Raw genomic sequence first — 6,939 nt, 5'->3', positions numbered from 1 at the left:
GAATTGAATTTATTTCGCATTTTTCCTTTTTCTGACTTTTTTAGGGGAAAATAGGGGGAGCATGCCTTCAAATTATATACCATTAAAAAAAAATTAAGAAAATAAGGTATATACATAATGAAAAAAGGTTAAAAACAAGAAAATGAAACAAATAAGGCCCAAGAATCTGGTAAACAAGGCCTAATCTTTCTGATCCTTAAAAGGCCCAGAAAGGCCCAAAATAAAGGATACATGAAATCCGAAAATAGCATAGCGAATTAAAAAAACCAAAAGAATGTGGCTGCTGGGATTCGAGCCCAGGTCTCCACGGCCACAACGTGGAATTCTTACCACTAAACTACAGCCACATGTGATAACATGTTCCGAACTATTTTTAATGACCCTTTGACTGTTAAAAATTCAATCTTTGCAATCTTAAAAATGAAAATTTCTATTAAAAATAAAAACTAGAAAGATACCCTTGCTTTGCTTCGGGTTAAAAAATAACTTTATGTATTTATTAAACTTAAAAATAAATTATAAAATAATAAATTTGTATTTTAAAGAAATAAAATTATCAATTATTTCATCATTAAAATATAACTTTTTCATGCAAGAAATGTGAAAAATATTGAAATAGAAAATATTCGAAGGTAAAATATAAATTTCTTTTATTTTATTAGAGTATAATAGAGTCATGTTTTTTTATGTTTATATTTTTTTTTATAAAAATTGGGACGAGGCAGAACTAGGGCGGGGTGAGCACCCATGGTCCAAGAACTGCCAAACCCGCAAATATATTAATAAAAGAAAAAAGAGTGTTTGAACAAGAGGAGATGAATGAGAACCAACAAAAGAAGGGGGAAGGAGAAAAGTTTAGGAAATTTAAGAAAAACGTAAGTAAGAAATACTACAAATGTCATCATTGATGAATCTGTGGCAAAAAGCAGGAACGGAAGGCCGCCAATTGATCACTGAGGAAGAGACTCCAAACTTTGCCAATGCATCGGCAACTCTATTACCTTCCCTAAAGATGTGAGAAAAGAGAATGTTCATCCTAGAGCAAATGTTGAGATAGTGCAACCGTTCTTGTCGAATACTCCAAGGAACATCCAAGGAACGGTGACGAATCAGATTAACTACGTACATTGAGTCTGACTCGACCCAAAGCTAGTGCCAATTTTTCTCCCAAGCAAGTTCAATTGAAAAAATAGCAGCTCTCAATTCAGCCAAATAAGCAAAAGAGGGAGAGGTAGAGAAAGCAAAACAACCTTTGGAAAAGCCTCGATAGTTGCGAAAAATACCTCCCGCTCCAGCCTCGCTAGGAGTGTCAAAAGCATAGCCGTCCACATTAACTTTAACCCATCTCGGAGGAGGTTTAAGCCAATGACCGGAATAATGTTGGGAGCAGGAGGAGGTCTAGGAGAAGCCAAAAGACGGGATAAGACAATAGCATCTCTCTGCGAAGAGCAAAAACCTTTAGAAGTGGCAAAGGACTCTTGAATCTTTTGGAAGAGGATGATCTTCGAGTGTTGAATAGAAGGAGGAACATCCTTAAAGATTGCTTCATTCCGGCAATGCCAGATTAACCATATGCAAGTGACAGCGGCAACACGTCAGATCATCAACACCTGAGAGCCAAAATGAATGCTACGAAGAGAGCTGAAGAAGTGAATGAATTGGGAATATTGAGGCAAAGAACAGTCGAAATGAATCTCAAGGGCTCTCCAGAGAGAATCTGCAAAAGAGCAGCTAATGAATAAGTGGTTAATGGACTCAGCATCCCTACCACATAGAGCACATCGAGAGGCAAAAGAGAATCCAAGACGCTGCAGGAAATCGTGAGTCGGAACTCGGCCATGCAAAACTCTCCAGAAAGTGAAGGAACGAGAAGGGGGGTGTGAGCATTCCAAATAAATTTATACCAGTCCACCGAGGAGCAAGGACTGATAACCGAATAGTACTCTTTGGCAGAGAAAATACCCTTCGTAGAGGGTTGCCAAGCGCATAAATCAAAATCATCTCTACCCCTGTGAATAGATCGAATACTGTTATCTTGCATTTTCATATAGTTTTTAATATATTTTAATTATAGAAATCATGCATTTTAAGATAGTTTTTAATATTTTATAATTATTTTATGTTTAGTTTTATGTTTTAAGAGCTAATGCTTGTTCTATGTGTTTTTAGGTATTATTTGGGGCAAAAATGCAATTATGGAATCATTATTCAAGTAAATAAAGTTGCACAGTTAGAACTACTTCTAGTTGGTGACCTCGTAGCAGTTGAAGAATGAAGACTCGTGACTCTTTAAATAAATCCTTATTGTCATAAATTCCTTAAATAACTATCCAAGGAATGTTATGAAAGTTAAAGAGTCTTTTGAATGCTCAAGAAGGAGTTACACTACTCAATGCTCCTTTTAATTACATGAAAGTTAAAAAGTAGCAAAGAAGAATTCAACTCTCCATATGTTTAAGAAGTTAAAGCAAAGAATTCAATCCTCCATTAATCTTCTCTTTAATAGCATTAAAGTTGGAGGTTACAATGAATGCATGAAGGCATGTGCAACTATAAATACCTACATTGGGAAGCATGAAAGCAGACCTGGAACAAACATGGAACAGGCCTCACCACATCTTTTTAGCTCTCTTTTAGACTTTTTGTAGTTTTCTTTTTGTTCATTTTCGTTCTACCTTTGTAACTGATTCTAGTTCTATTTCAAAGTTTATTCTCCTTCATCTTTTCTTTTCTTTTATTTAATTATGTTTTCTAGTTTGTTTTCTATTAAATTTCTTGTTTTCTTTCCATCTACCATGAGCTAATTCCTCCATAGCTAGAGCTATGGCGGATCCTAATCGAAGTAGATGATTTACTTGCAATCCAATTTCAAATTCATAATTTATTAAATAGAGAATTAAACTATGGAGCTTAATTTCCTAGTTAGATATCTGATCAATATTTAGCTAAATTACAATTAATGATTTTGGTTGACCGACACTAAGATAATTAATGGAACTACATAGTTTAGACTTGTGTCTATGCGGTACGGTTTTTCAGGGTTTAGTTTTACGACTTAACTTTGGGGTTATTTCAGAGAACTTAATGCTTTCATTATACCTTTATTCTTGACTGGGCCAAAGCTAGGATAATTGTACGTGAAATAGGATTAATCTTAACTAGACCAAAGCTTGGTTAATTACTTCAGGAAATAATCACCGTCTCTAGATTAAAACTTAAGAACTTGGATAAGATTGTTATGTGGATTATATACATTAGGTTAGGTGAAGCCTTGCTCTAGTGATTTACATCATATTTAAATCCATTTTATTTCCTTGCTTACTTCATTTAATTGTTTTAAATTATTAGTTTAATATCACAACCAATTCAAGTTTTGATTGCTTAGATAATAGAAATTCACAGAAATCAATAGATATAAACACAATCCTCGTGGGAATGATACTCTACTTACTATTTATTACTTGATAACGATAGGGTGCACTTGCCCTTAGTTTTGCACGATACATATTTCATCCATCAAATACTATCTTGAACAACTGAGGGAAGAGTACCTAAGTCAAGCCACTCCGAATTAGTCAAAAATTCATCAAACAGAATTATATCGCGAACGCTTTTCCTGTTGATCAAGACCCAATCTGTCCGCCACCGATGGAATGATCCACCGATCAGTCCAGAAGTTGAGAGTAGAAGACTGGCCAATCCTCCAAAAGGTCTGATCCCAAATGGATGAATAAACAAACTTACAAGAAGACCAAATCGAGGAAGGAGCAATGGTAGCTTTAGGCAGACCAGAGACAGCCAGGAATCTAGATTTCATCAGAGAAATAGCTAGACTGGAGCCTTGAATTAAATCCCAACACATCTTACCCAAGAGAGTCTGGTTAAAGATCCTAAAGTCCTTAATACCCAAACCTCCACCCTCCAAACTTTTGCAGCAAGTTTGCCATGGAACCGTAATTAGCTTCCTCTGATCAATACAACCCGACCAAAGGAAGTTCCTCACACTTCTATTGAGCTTCTTCAACAATCCCACAGGCCACTTATATATCAAGAAAGAGTGAACCAGAGAACCAGTAATAGCGGACTTAATTAGAGTTAAACGCCCTGCAAAGGAGAGCGAGCTACCTTTCCACTTGCTAAATTGAGATAGAAATTTGTCTGCAAGGCTGCTGAGATGATGAGCCCTTGGAGCTCTAATAAATAGAGGGACTCCTAAATAACTGAAAGGGAGAGACTCCAAACGGATACCAAGACAGTGAGCAAGACGAACCCTCCTCGGAGTACTCACCTGAGAACCAAAAAAGACAACAGATTTGTCCCAACTAACCTGCTGGCCAGAGATCTGACCATAGAGCAGGAAGAAATCCTTGAGAGCATACATGTTGCTCAAGGAAACCACCTTAAAGATGAGCATGTCATCAGCAAAAAGAAGATGAGAGGGAAAAGAGTTCCTTCCAGAGTAATACATAGGAGAATAATTACCCTCCCTCACCATTTTATCAAGCCAACGAGAGAAAAAATCCTCAGCAATTTCAAATAGAAGAGGAGAAATGGGGTCCCCTTGTCTAACCCCTCTAGAACAAGAAAAGTAACCCTTTGGAGAACCATTAATCATCACAGAAATACGAGCAGAAGCCAGAATGTTAAGGATCCAATCCCTAAAAGTGAGAGAAAAACCAAAGGAATCCAGCACAGCCAAAAGGAAGTTCCAATCTAAAGTATCAAAAGCTTTACGAATATCAATTTTTAATGCCATGTGTCCACCCAAACATTTCTTGTCAAGCAAATTAACACCCTCAGAAGCTAAGGCAATGCACTGATGAATGCTTCTACCTTTAAGGAAACCATACTGGTTGGGAGAGATAATCCTTACCGCAATAACTGCAAGGCGATCAGCAAGAATTTTTTAGATGATTTTGAAACCAAAGTTACTCATTACAATAGGCCGAAAATTCTCAATTCTGTCAGCTTCAGCAACTTTAGGAATTAGAGCCATAATACTAGAGTTTAAACCAGGCAGGATGCAACCATGATCAAAGAAAGCCTGGACCATATTGCAAACATCCTTCCCAACAATATCCCAAAAAGAAGGATAAAAAATACCCCCAAAACCATCAGGACCAGGGGCACTGTCCGGATCCATGGAAAAGACTGTCCTTAATAGCATCAACTGGGGGTTTAGAAATTAATTCCTCATTATCCAAAGAAGTTACTAAGTTGGGAATTACCTCATTAATTGGAGAAAGATCAATATGCTCCCTAGAACTACGAAAGAGATTAGAGAAATACTCTATAACATGATCAGATAAAATTCCAGTGTCAGAAGTGGGACCCTCATCACCGATCCGTAAATGATTGATGTCGGCCCAAGTCTTTCTAACTCTAGTAGAATTTTGGAAGAAACTAGTGTTCCTATCCCCCCTCTTTAAGCCACTTAACACGGCTTTGCTCTCTGTACATCATCTCCTGCCGAAGGAGTTGTAAATCAAGGTTGGAGCAGGCATCAGAAGCAGCATTACTCAACTCCGGAGAATCTCCTTGCTCAGAAATTTGCTTTTGAATATCTGCAAGATGAACTTCTGCCAGGTGAATATTAGAATCAACTCTGCCAAACACGGTTTTATTCCATTCCCTGAGAATAGGCCTAAGAGTGCGAAGTTTATGATATAAAAGTTGAGCAGGAGGGAGAGAGATGTGGGAAGTAGTCCAGTGATTAGCAATTACCCCCTTTAATGAATCATTATTGATCCACATTGCATGGAATCTGAATCTAGCAATCCTCGGTTCCCCAATTCTGCATTGAATGAGCATCGGAGAATGATCAGAACTATACCTTGCCAAAGTCGTGCAAGAGATAGAGTCGCAAAAATCCAAAAAGCCCTTAGATACTAAAGCTCTATCAAGTCGACATTCAACATGAGCCGCCCCATGTCCACTATTGGACCAAGTAAATCTCTGCCCCAAAGTATCAATATCAATAAGATCACAATCATCAATAAAGTTCCTGAATTCCCTGCAGGATCCAGCAGCAGGAGGTGAACCAAGCTTCTCATGAGAGCCCGTAATAGCATTGAAATCCCCAAACACCAACCAATTATTATTTGGAAAGGCACAACTATAAAGAGAAGACCACAACTCCCTTCTTTCAGAAGCCAGATTACTACCATAGAAAAAAGAAAGCAGAAAAGACTTATCACCCATCTGGTGTTGAACAGTAACATGTTGGGCATGAGTAGAATGAAGAGAAAGAGAAGAAGCATCCCTAGAGAGAAGCCAAAGAGTCGGCGAATCCTTATCATTCCAGGCAAAGAGAGAAAGACCTAGAGATCTCCATAACCGATCAGCAGTGTCACTAAAACAAACAAGAGGTTCTGCAAGACACAAAAAATCAGGACGATATTGTTGGCACAGAAGCTTCAGGGCTCGTTGAGTGCGATCATTATCGATGCCCCTACAGTTCCAAAATAACACAATCATTGAAACCGTACAGGCAGCTTGCCATGCCGTTTACCACTGACCTCAAGGGGAATACTGTTATCCTTGTGCTTCTTCCTTTTCTGGACTTTAGACCAAGTCTTTTCCTCAGTATCATTAACCACCTGCAAACTATCACTGTTTTCTGAATGCTCAATGATTTGCAAATTAGAAAATTCAAAATCTTGAGGATTGGGATGAGAGGTTTGCCAACCCAAGACTCTCAAATCTTTATCAAGTTGATAAGATGGAAAGCTAAGAGAAGGGGAGGCAGGGGTCGTTCCAGAATCAGAATCTAGAACTGGCTCACTTATCTTGACAGAACTATGAAGTACCATCTGCAATTCTCGGTTATTAGGCTTGTCAGACTCTCCGATGGGAACAGCCCTTTTAGAGGATTCACCAGTATCAATGTGAATTCCTGGCTTCTGTTGCCAAATTCGAGTAACCGACCTACCTCGGGGC

At 38.1% G+C, this 6,939-nt stretch overlaps 1 non-coding gene across 1 annotated transcript; it reads right to left on the bottom strand.

Annotated features, from left to right (window-relative positions):
* Positions 1–275: 275 nt before the first annotated feature.
* On the bottom strand, positions 276–347 carry TRNAH-GUG (transfer RNA histidin (anticodon GUG)). Its single transcript has one exon. It is a non-coding gene; the product is annotated as a tRNA-His (tRNA).
* Between the last annotated feature and the right edge of the window lie 6,592 nt (positions 348–6,939).

The sequence above is a fragment of the Euphorbia lathyris genome, chromosome 3, assembly GCF_963576675.1.
Source record: "Euphorbia lathyris chromosome 3, ddEupLath1.1, whole genome shotgun sequence".
NCBI lineage: Eukaryota > Viridiplantae > Streptophyta > Magnoliopsida > Malpighiales > Euphorbiaceae > Euphorbia > Euphorbia lathyris.
The sequence above is the reverse complement of the archived record's forward strand: the minus strand, read 5'-3'. Positions and strand labels throughout refer to the sequence as shown.